General features: G+C 31.7%; 1 pseudogene; it reads right to left on the bottom strand.

Moving 5' to 3' along the window:
* Positions 1 to 6,390: 6,390 nt before the first annotated feature.
* On the bottom strand, positions 6,391 to 7,378 carry LOC145057193 (ethylene-responsive transcription factor 1A pseudogene; annotated as a pseudogene).
* Positions 7,379 to 12,924: the final 5,546 nt, after the last annotated feature.

Below are 12,924 nucleotides of genomic sequence, written 5' to 3'. Positions count from 1 at the left end.
ATTGATTATGACATCCTTAGAATTTTTGTATTTCGAGACAATATCTTTACCTAAGATATTTTAATAAAACGAGCCTCTTTCTGCAAAATTAAATATTATACTAAGATTTTCCGCAAACAAAGATAATATGATTTTGAAAGCGTAAAGAAAAGTTTTTTTTTTTTTTTTAATTTTGGAAAATAAGGGATGTCATACTACTTCATCCATTTATCTTGAATTAAAGAGAACATCGTGATACTCATGATATCCTTGTTATGTTCTTATGTTTTTACTTGTATATGATAACAACTACATAATTTCTTTTTCTGTTTTTGATGTTTTCTTTCTAATTTTTGTAATTTGTAGCAACAAAAATTATGTTTCTTGTTTAAAAAGTCGAAGTTCCATCATCGATGTTTTAATCAATATCAATTTTAATGTGTACGTGACACATGGCATTGCAAAATAAATTTGAAGCTATTTTATTTCGATAGAATCTTTCAATTAGGATCTTGCAAAACTAAAATTAAACTTAGTTAAAGTCCTATCTTAACAATCCTTAGTTGTTAATGATTTGATATTGTAAGTTTGATAACACGCTCAGATACATCTTGGTTGAAAAATCTCCCATCTAACTTAGAAATTTTGATGTATAATCAGTAAATAAATACCTTTTTTGAGATACGGATGAAACCAAACTAAATTCCGAAACGTCCAAGTCAAAATATAGAAGTCTTGCCTTGTGGCTTACCAGACCGTACTCTTGTCGCCACATCCATTCGTGTGCATTAACTACTTGCACGTGGGCGTACAAGTCACGGGTTCTTTACTCGTTGAATAAATGAAAAATAAATAATCAAATGCTATTTTCTTAAATTTAAGAGTAACTTACACGATGGTCCCTATGGTTTAGCGTCATTTGCGTGTTTGGTTCTTAACTTATTTTTTTAACTCGGAAGGTCCCTACTGTTTGTTTTTGTTACGCGTTTGGTCACTGTCTTTCCTAAAAAGACTATTTTGCTATTGATTTTTTTAATATATTTAAATAAACATACCCCCAACACCTCACCTTACCTTACTTATCTCATCATTTTTCTCTATTTAAATAATAGTCTTTTTAAGTAAGTCAAGACCAAACACCTAACAAAAACAAACAGTAGGACCAAGCGCATAATAAAAACAAACAATGGGGATCTTCCGAGTTAAAAAAATAAGTTAGAGACCAAACACGCAAATTACCCCAAACCATAGGACCATTCATGTAATTTATTCTTGTTTTTATTTAATTTTATTATCAACTACGTTTTAATTTTATAAATATCACATATGCTTAAATAGTAAAAATAAAAAAATAGATGAGGGGATTTTATAAAATATTTCACAAAGACATGGTTAATTTAGTTAATGTGATAAAAACTTTTATAATTTTTCAACTATAGAAGATTATTTAAGTTAAACATTTTGATTGATAAAGCTAGTGGAAATATGGGAGAGGAAAGTAAAAAATATATAGAAGGGGCTTCGGAGATGCTCTTCAACCATGGACCTTAGTCCGTTGTATCATATAAACTTCAACAACATCAAAAAGTCATAAATTATGACAAAATACGTAAATATCAACTAGTTTCAAGGTTTAGTCATGCCTTGTGTTTTTCGGAGAATACTGTCATCTAGAACTATCATTTGTCCACACACCTCATTAGGGTTGTAACTGAATCGAGCCAGCTCGTGATATACTTGAGATTGACTCGGAAAATACTCGAAATCCGACTCGGTTCAAACTAAGTCGAGCTCGAGCTAGACCAACTCGAGTATATTATCGAGTTGAACTCGAGTATTGAAATACTTTTACCCTTTATTTATTATTATTAAAGTTATTATTATTATTTTCATAGTTTACGTAATCAAGTTGGATTAAGTCAAACTTATGAGCTTAGTCATATTTCTATTTCAATTTAATGTAATTTTTTTTTTAATAAAGTTTTGATTGCATTATTGAGTTGAGCTCGGGTTTTTTAATCGAGTGGAGTTTCAAGTACTCGGCTCAATTGCACCTACACCTCGTATTAGCTTCAATAATTATAGGAATTTGTAAACTGTATACGATCGTAATGTTTAGACGTAACATATAAGAGTAAATTACACGAATGGTCCTTATGGTTTGGGGTAATTTACGTGCTTAGTCTCTAACTTATTTTTTTTAACTCGGATAGTCCATACTATTTGTTTTTGTTGCGTGCTTCGTCCTTGTCTTACCTAAAAAGACTATTATTTAAATAGGAAAAAGAGTAAATTACACGAATCGTCCCTCGTGCAGGTGTCAAAATGCATGTTCAGTCCCAATTTTTGAAAATTAACTCAGACCGTCCCTTGTTTGTTTAAAACTTGCAGACTTCATCCCTTAAGACATAAAAAGACTATTTTACCCTTAATAATTTCTTTTCTAATTTTCTCTTATTTATTCATTTATTTTTAAATTCAAAATGGAAAAAGAAAAAATACTCTCCTCAAAAGTCAAACCCACCCCTCCCCCTTTCATTTCTGTTTCCCTTGTTTCCTTTCTTCCCCAACCCTCTTTTGAAAGAAAAATGGTGGACCTGAATCTCTTGATCCTCTCTCTGCTCCAGTGTGCTCACACACCGATCATCTCTTTCGTCTCTCACCACTTCTCCGACTCCAGTACGTCGCTATGTTGCTCGCGTCTCCAACATGTTGGCGAACCTAGACAGGAAGAAGAACAAATTGACAGACTTGGACGTAAATGGGATAATGATAAATCACCCCACTTGCGCATCTACGGTCAGCAACCACCTTCAGCCACCAGCCACCTCGATCACCAGCCACCTCCATCTGCTACTATAAACCTGAAATCCCAGATGTAAAAATCCCAATCGCCAGAAAAACGATTTTATGACATCATCTCTCTTGCTCTTTCTTTCAGAAAATCGAGTTTTAGATCTTAATTATCACCGATTTTCTTCTTCAGAGCTCCGGATGAAAGATTGCCATGATATAAGTTGATTTTCCGAAAGATGAAAGGGGTTATGTTTTGATTTCTGATAGGGGATTCAATTTCTGTTTCTCTGTTCGAAAAAAGCCACAACAATAAAACTAGATTCAAACTCTGATCGAGGGGCTGTGTTTTTTCTTATTAGAATCGAGCAAATTGATTTTGGGTTTTGGATTTAGCGAAACTGATATTTCCCTAATTCTCTATGCTCTCCGATTAGAAACACATGGTAAAGGGATTATAGGTTTCATATTTTTAATTGACCGCCATTTTGTGTGTATTTTAGGTTTTCTAAAAGATTCACCACCATTTTTGTTTTCTGGAGCTATTTGGATTTCATGTTGATTTTCATTTTAAGTTTGATTTGTGAAATGGTTTTGAATTTTTTACATTCATTTGGGTTATAGGTTTCAGATTTTGATTTTTTTATTTGCGATTTCTGGAACCAAAGAAGGTGCAAATTAGGTGGCCGGAGAAGATGATCAGAGTATTGAGCATGATCAGAGTTAAGCGGAGAAGAACATACTAGGAGAGAGGGAGATAACGGGTGGGTGTGAACATTTATGGTGGTTTAAAGGTAGATGGACCCACAATTTTAATTAAAATATATTTTAAAAATTAAAATTAATCAAAAATGTTAAAAATAAATGAAAAATAAAATTAAAAAGGGTATTGTAGTCATTTCATGTCTCGTAAGGGATTAAGCGTGATAATTTTAACTAACGAGTGATGCAACGTGCAACTTTTAACCAAACGAGGGACGGTCCGAGTTAATTTTTCAAAATAAGGACTGAATATGCATTTTGGCACCTGTACAAGGGACGATTAGTGTAATTTACTCTAAGAAAAAATAATTGGGTAGGTAAGGTAAGGTGAGGAGGTGGGGTTGGGGGTGTGTTTCTTTAAATAATTTAAAAATCAAGGGCAAAATAGCTTTTTTTTGGTAAGACAGGGACTAAACGCGTAACACAAACAAATAGTAAAAACATTCTGAGTTAAAAAAATATGTTAAGGACCAAACATGCAGATTACTCTAAATCATAGGGACCATTCGTGTAACTTACTTTAAATTTAATCATATCTTGCGTCACCTTCTGGAAACATTGTGATAAAAAGTATTAATTATTATGAATATATATATTTATAATATATATTAATGCTAACAGAAAAATTCTTTTAAATTGTAGATTTATAGATATTTATAATATATATTATTATATATTTCATTTTTCATTTTGCAATCTTACTTTAGATGGTCATGTAGTTTAGATGGCCTTGTAGTTAGTTTAGCTTCATTTTGTTTTTTGCTTTTGCTCATCTCTGTATTGTTTCTGTATTATTTCCAACCCCTCCTGATTTTCTTTAATGCATTTTGTTGTTCAAAAAAAAATCGTAGATCTATCATCTATATCAACAATATTTATGTATGTTTGAGTTGTTTCCCGTCTAATTTGATTATCTTGATCAAATATTATCCTGATCTTTAGCTAAAAAAAACATTGACATGTTTAATAAATGCATAAATCTATAGTTATGTTGTCACTCGTATTTGTCTCCATTTATTATGCCAAACTAGAATTTACTTCAACACCTGTGCACTATTTTTCGTAATGGCTTGTATTCAGTTCGAGGAATATTGAATATGTTTCAAGACTATCATTATATATTAGCTGAAAAGTTAGATAACAATTAAAAACTAGTTGATATCAGAAAATTTAACTTTTAACCAAATAAGCTAGTTGATCAAATCTTTATAGTTAATTAAGAGTGTATTTCAAGATTTTTTTAATAAGGTTTTCAAAAACTAATGTAAGAAGTTTTTTTTTTTTTTTAAATGATAGCCTATATGAAAATTATAACATATAAAAACTCTACAAATAATGTAACACAACCTAAATATTAAAAATATATATGATAATTATATTAAAAAACGAGTTAGATAGTTATATTTAATAGTATTTCGTATAAAGAATGTCGAGGTTAAGGAAAAGATGCAACTATCGAAAATAGGGATAATGTCATAAAAAGCCTTAAATTTCGCAGAAAATGTCGGTTTTACCCTTCGACAGATTTTTGGTTCGTTTATACCGCAAATTTGTCATTTTTTTGTCGCTTTTGCCCTTTTTACCTGCAATAGCAGGTTTCCAGGTTACCATGAATTATTTTTTGCGAAAAAAACCCTTAAGTTTACAAATATTTTGCATAAAAACCCTTAAGATTAAAAACATATAAAATATAAATATATAATCAAAATTTGATAAAACTAAATAGTTTTCTACTGAAACATATTTTTAGCTTTACGTACTGTAAATTTTATATTGGTTCGATATAAAGTTTTTATATTTAAATTTTAAAAAAGTTACCTAGTTTTATCAAAATTTGAATATATTTATAAATTAATACTTAAACTTTTCAAAGAAACATTAAAAAAAGTCTATTAGCTAATAATTAACTATGCTAAAACAGTTAAACATATGAATAATATGCCATTAGTTACATTCAATTAATTTTTTTAAAGGAAAATAAAAATATTTTATATGTTTAAAATGTTTGTATTTTAGAAATAGTAAACTATCATATTTTTTTATAAAAATATATATATTTATATAATAATTTAGACAAATATATTTATATTTTATATGTTTAAAACGTTTATGTTTATTTTTGATGTTTAAAATGTTTATGATATTTTTATAAAAAAATATATGACAATATTATTATGTATTTAAACATATAAAAAATAAAATATATTATTATTTCTGAAATACAAACCTTTTAAACATATAAAATATTTTTGTTTACCTTTTAAAAAAAATTATTGAATGTAATTGATGTCATATTATTCATATGTTTAACTATTTTAACATAATTAATTATTAACTAACAGACATTTTTTAATTTTTCTTTGAAAAGTTGAAGTATTAATTAAGAAATATATTCAAATTTTAATAAAACTAGGTAACTTTTTAAAAATTTAAATAGAAAAAGTTTATATCAAACCAATATAAAATTTACCTTATGTAAAGCTAAATATATGCTTCAATTTTGGTTTCATAATATAAGTTCAATAAAACTTATATTAGTTTAATATAAACTTTTGACATTTAATTTAAAAAAAAAAAACTATTTAGTTTTATCAATTTTTGAATATATATTTATATTTTATAAGTTTATAATCTTAAGGGTTTTTTTGCAAAATATTTGTAAACTTAAGGGTTTTTTCGCAAAAAATAATTCATGGTAACCTGAAAACCTGCTATTGCAGGTAAAAAGAGCAAAAGCGACAAAAATATGACAAGTTTGCGGTATAAACGAATCAAAAATCTGCCAAAGGGTAAAACCGACTTTTTTTGCCAAACTTAAGGCTTTTTATGACATTATCCCATCGAAAATAAGTTGGATTTTGTATGAATAAAAAAATAATAAATTTGTCATTTATGCACAAAAAAACAGCTATTTACACGATAAAATACGAAATTAAAAAAAAAAGGTAATCCACAGTTACAGTCAGCATCCATCAACCACTAACTATTCGCCACGTGGATTTGTTCCACCTTCTTTGTCCTCTTGAGCGATCGATCTTCCGATGAGTTCGCCGGCGATGTTGCTCTCCGTTTTAAGGTTATCCGAACCGGCTCCGGCTCACCGGAATTAATTCGGAGTGGGAAATTTAGTAAAGCTCGAGAACCACGCATCTTATACGCCGCCCTGTCATATGCAAACGCCGCATCTTCCGCCGTCTCAAACGTCCCTAGCCACACCCGAGCACCATTCTTCGCCGGATCCCGAATTTCAGCCGCGAATTTACCCCAAGGCCGTCGTCGCACACCCCTGTAATGTTTCCCCTTCTGTTGCGTCACATCATCAACTCCCACCGTCTGCGGCGGCGATCCATTTTCATAACTTGAAATCTCCGGCGATCCCACAAAAACCTCCGGCTCAGATTTAACAGTGGCAATGTTTGGTATCATTGTCTTTCCCGGCGACAGGAGGCCCTCGAAATCCAACGTTTCGTGAAGAAACCGAGCTATTAACATGTCATCAGAATCGTTCTGTTTCAAGGGTAATTCACCCCAGGTGTCTGATAAGCAAGGAAACAGGGTGTTGGTCCGGCAATTCATCGGTGGAGCTCCACCGCCGGAATACATGGTGGAATCATCTAACAGATGACGGCGAATAGACTCAAGAAGAGCAAAATCGGAATCAAACCCATTATTTCCCATCAATCTTTTGCAAAATCGAATCAAATGTTTTCAAGTCTAGTAGTTTATATTTGGAACAAAATCTAATACTGTTTTCGATTGATGATTAATGATAGGGAGAGGCTTATATAGGTGGATGAATTGGGAAAGGTTCATTCACCTGGTTCGGATTATTAATCTATTTTTCCCACTTTGGTTGACATGAGGAAAACGGTGGTTTCTTGGAAGGTGGTTTATGATAGTGGGATTTTACGCACATGACTTTATGTTGCAAGTTGCAACTTTGGTGAGGACGACTGATGTCAACAATTTTAACGTTCTTGTTGGATAAGGCTATGGATTAGATTTTGGTTGTATTTTTAGTTGATTTGGTTAATTTAAAATAAATTATTTGGATCTGGAATCGAGGACAAAATAAGAATATTAAAATTAAACGGATGGAAACAATAATTTTAAAGCAGAAATATGTAAACATAAGTGACGGTTTTGATTTCTATGGTTTGAATATAATTGCATATTTAGTCCAACTTTTTAAAACGTTGATAGATCGTGAATTTGTGGTTTTAAAGCGTGTTCGATAAAACTATCTGAAAGTAGGTAATTGGTAACGGGTAATTGATTGTTGGAAATTATAATTTTTATTTGTTATATGAATGTTTGATAAAAATAATTTGAAACTTTTAAAATATATAAAATTAATTAAAAAGACAATTGTTTAAAAAAGATAAATATATAAATTTATTTTTAAGAGCAATTTAGGCTTATTGATTACAAAAGCTCAATAGCTTCTTCTTAAACGTTGTATGAAGTAGTTTTTAGATTTATAGTTTTGTGTTTAAAGTAAAAGTTAAACGTTCATACTCCTAAACAAAGTTTTTTTAGATTGAATTTTTATTTATTTATTTATTATTATTATTATTATTATTATTATTAAAAGATAAAAGATAGAAGCTACCAAATGTGTGATGTCAAACACATTAACAAATTATAGAATCGTTCTCTTGTTAAACACAATGACTGAAAATACAATCATGTGCCCCTCACATTGGTATATTATCCATTGGCTAACCTCTTTCACCCCAACGACTTACCTCGATATCTCTTAATTAAGCATATACCTTCGTCATCGTTTTTGCTTCATACATCTCTTCAATTGACAACACTCACTATTTGTTTTAGTTTTCAAAGTATGAGTCCAACATTATGGAGTATTTGTGGAACCAACACACGTACCAATGTTGACCAAGTCTATGGTAAACTTACATGTTTTATAAATTTAATCAGTTTTTATTTTCTATTTTAGGCCGATACCTGCTTTTTTGCTATGTTGAAGGTTTATCACACATATTTACAATACGTCTTCACCATGGAGAGATTTTTCTCAAAAGCTTCTGGTAGGAATGTTTATGTTTGATAAGCTAAACTATGTTGACTATGTTGACATAGATTATGTATATGAGTTTGATGTAGTCTTCTATGAGGTAGGGTATGTTCAAAGGGAATGCATATACTACCACTTGTTCATTCATGGTGCTAGTTTGAATTTAGGACTCCTACATTAGGGAATGACCAAGATGTTATTGATGAATTTTATAGGTTACAAAATCTATGTACTTGTGGAAATTCTCTTAACATTTAAGGGTACATGCAACCTATAGATGTAACATCTCAAAAATCACAACCAATTTAAACTTTTCAAAACAACTCATTTACTAAAAAGAAGTGTTTACAAGTCCAATGTTTCCAAAGCATTATTTAAAATCAGAGTCTCCCAAGATCAGTAACATAAAGCCAAGGATGTGTATGGTTACGCCTTTGCCTTGCCACGGTCCTCCGAAGTACCTGAAACAAAACTAAAACTGTAAGCCAACGCTTAGTGAGTTCCCCCAAAGTACCACCACAAAAACATAACAAACAACAACATTCATATAGAGCCTTCAACATGAATAGAATGCCTCAATGGGCCTTCAGCCTATCTGGACCTTTCTCCGGGCCATTGGTATGACTGGTCCGTCTCGCAGGCCTTCAGTCTATCCGAACCGACCTGGTATCTTGGCCTTCAACACAAAGCAGGATTGCCCCAACCCGGTACACCATCGCATATTAACATATACCATAACAATCAATAGCTAACATATAAAGGTGGCCATACAAATCGAACATATCACTACAGCATAGCAACATCCTATATACCAGGATACATATCTAACAAATCATTACAACATAACAACATACGGTAAAACCAGGATATTAATCCAATGGACCGGCCTTGGTGCCTTTGACCCGTAAGTACAACGAGGAAAACTCACCTCACAGTCTGATGAATAGCTAGTCAATACTCTGCTCCCAAATATCGGCTCAACCAAAAATCCTAAATGTCAAAACATTACCCATTTTGGATTAATAACATTTCCCAAAATACCCTAGGTAAAAACTGGTCAAAATCTACAAGTCAACCGAGTCAACACAGTCGAGTAAACTCAACCGAGTCGACTCAGGCTTCGTACGCGGGGCGTACTCCGGAGGTACACGTGGCGTACAAGCTGTCCGAGGCGTCGGGGTTAGTTCTGTGTACGTGCATCATACCCTTTGGTACGCCCAACGTACACAATTGTCCCCTTCTTAACCCATTAAGACCTTATTTCTCCAACTTAACACGTCCAAATGTAGATCCAAGGCCAAAATACTACTAAGAGTTATAAAGTTTCCAACTTTATGACTTTGCATGCCCATTAAGTGCTTAATGCATAAAATCTCAACATCTTAATGCCTTCATCCCTTCTATAGCATGCATGGAGTAAAACTAACCATCAAGACCACATTTTTATGACTGAAGACCCCTCATAAGGTCTGAAAGGACGACTTATTTGGTCAAGAGCATGTCATGCTCAAGAATCACCATATTTGGGACCAAAAGTGCCCTAAAGGAATAAATGGATAGATCTACAAGATAGAGTGATCGATTTATGAAATTTTTACCTCGTGGATTTTGCTAACAAGTGGGGAATCCCAGATCTAAGTTGCTTCCAAGCTTCATGGTCCTGGCACCAACTTCTCCTTCTTCAAGAACACCACAAAGCACACAAATGAGCTCAAAACACTCTTCTCACTTAGGGTTTGATAGAGGGTCGAATTCTCAGATGGGGGGTAATGAGAGAATGATAAATGAGGCTATAATGATGCTTATATATACACCAAACCCTAAAAATTAGGGTTTGTGTTTTCCTTACGTACGCTCAATGTACTAGGGTCCGCTTTAGTACGCTCAGCGTACACAACATACGCCCAACATACTACTCCTTGTCAATTATTACCAAAATGCCACTTGGGGCCTTTTTGCACTCTTTCTTATACTAAAGAACTAAAATTCGATAATTATTCATACATAAGGTTACAATTAGAAATACCTTAATATCGGGATGTTACAAACGGATCCATGTCTTTACAATTAATAACAACATACTATGAAACTATAAGAACCCTAGGTAATAATCGAAAATCATAAGATTAGGGTTACATACCTTTTGAATTGTTATTGTAAACAAATCCTTAAAACCTTTCCTTTTAGTCTTGATAAAGTAAGCACCAAAAGTATGATGCCTCTATTGGCTCACACCCAAAACCCTAGAAACCCTATAAAGAAGAGGAATGAGAGGAATGAGAAGGAAATCTCATTCATAAGCCTCTTAGAAAGGTTGTGTATGAAAATAATGATCCAAGGGGTCCTATTTTTAGTTTAGGTAACTTGGAAGGACATATTTAAAATAATTTAATAATAAACTTAATACCTATTCAAATCCTTTTCTTATCTGCAACCAGGAGGCTTCCAAAAACCCTAGAAGTGCTCCTAAAACTGTTTATACTTTGGATGGTTCTACAATTGCCTCTTTTGTAAACTATTATAAAATTACAACTTACCCATTGCACCTTTAATGATTTCTAATTAATCCCAAATTAATTCTAGATTAATTATGATTAATAATTAATTAATTCTTATTGATTTCATATAAATTTATTAATCATATAAATTAACAAATCAATTATTTAACTATTGATCTCATAATAATTTATTAGTCACATAATAAATTAATAAACCGATTTTCAATTTCTAATTAATATATTAATCACATAATATATTAACAAATCATTTCCTTTCTCTCCTAATATCATTTCTAGCCATTTCTTGTTTTGAGGGAAACCCAAAAAAGACTTTGCTTTTAGTTACAGGAATACACCAATTTAGTCATGATCTTAGACACATTAATCTAACAGTCTTCCACTTGGATAAGTCTATAACTACAATTACAAGTATTACCCTGAACGAAACAACAAAGTGTGCTTTCCAAAGCCATTGCCGAACCATGATTCAAATCAAATGTTGGACCTAAGATAAGAGATCAGCTATTCCTTCGTTCTACAATATATCATATGGACATATTCATGGATTAAATGATCAACCTCATGTTAATTTATTTTTTTATTTCTCAGTCATCGATTTTTATGATAAAATTTAGACTACAAAGTTGATCACATTAATTTAGTCCAGACCAAGCCTGGTTCTTATAGATCAACTCAAATCACAGAGGGGCCCAAACATATTGCTTTTCTTGTTAGAGCAAAATGAATGAATAAAATTTGAATACATAATTATAACCTTTACTCATCAAATCGCAGATGACACACCGTTTTATAGCATCAAGTTACTAATGTATTTACGTAATACCAATGCACATCTGACTTGCAAATTACAACTTATGTATCTCCATTTGAAGAATAGTAAATGTTATCGTCTTAGAATTACTTGTGATTGAATTCATGAAGTGATATCTAAGCGTGAATTTATCCAATACTCAAAATCTCCATTTTATAAGTACTCATGCATATTGCAACAATCCATATGCAATGTCCAATCCTTATGGACAATCTACAAACGATTCATGCCAATCTTAATTCAGTACCTACTCTCAAACGTATGACCACTGTGGAATTTTGAATAATATTTAAATTACTTAGGGAAGTAAACATGCAAAGTGAAACATAATAATAAATTAATTAACTATGGGATCATACCCCTTGAATAGTAATTACACGTTTATTCATTGTAGATTGTTTCGTGTAATCAAATAACCACTTGAATCAAATAACATCAAGTATGTCATGCTCTAAACATGCATACTATGCCTCTTGACAATCCTTGCTTTGTGAACAGATCGACTGGACATTACTCCAATGATGTTCAATTAACAATTCCAAATTCTTATCGTTATCTAAGATGTAGTGGAATTTCATTTTTACATGCATTGACCTTTTGTGATGTTGAGGTTTTAAAGGCAGAGAGACTGAGCTTACGATATTACAAAATTTTCCACTGGAACTTATTACTTAGAACAATTTCATGATTATAAAGTTTCTTATTCAAGGTACACTGTTTAAACATTTCTCTTGCATTTAAGTTTCCAACTCACATGTAGATTTAATAATCATCTCCTATGATGAAAACATTTCCATATGGCCATCAATTCTGACCAACAATCATCTCAATCCAAAACATGTTACTATGGTCCGTCCTAAATAATATCGTAATCTCAATTATCCACAAGCAACCAATCTTTGGTAAAAACTTATAATGTTCTTGGCAATTGTCTAACAACTTTAGTCACAGAAAATTATAATCCTGTTCTCATAATGCTCAAGCCATTTGAAAAATTAGAATAAGAGAATATTATAGTATAT

The sequence above is a fragment of the Lactuca serriola genome, chromosome 6 (assembly GCF_051521515.1).
Source record: "Lactuca serriola cultivar US96UC23 chromosome 6, Lser_US96UC23_V15, whole genome shotgun sequence".
Taxonomy (NCBI): Eukaryota; Viridiplantae; Streptophyta; class Magnoliopsida; order Asterales; family Asteraceae; genus Lactuca; species Lactuca serriola.
The sequence above is the reverse complement of the archived record's forward strand: the minus strand, read 5'-3'. Positions and strand labels throughout refer to the sequence as shown.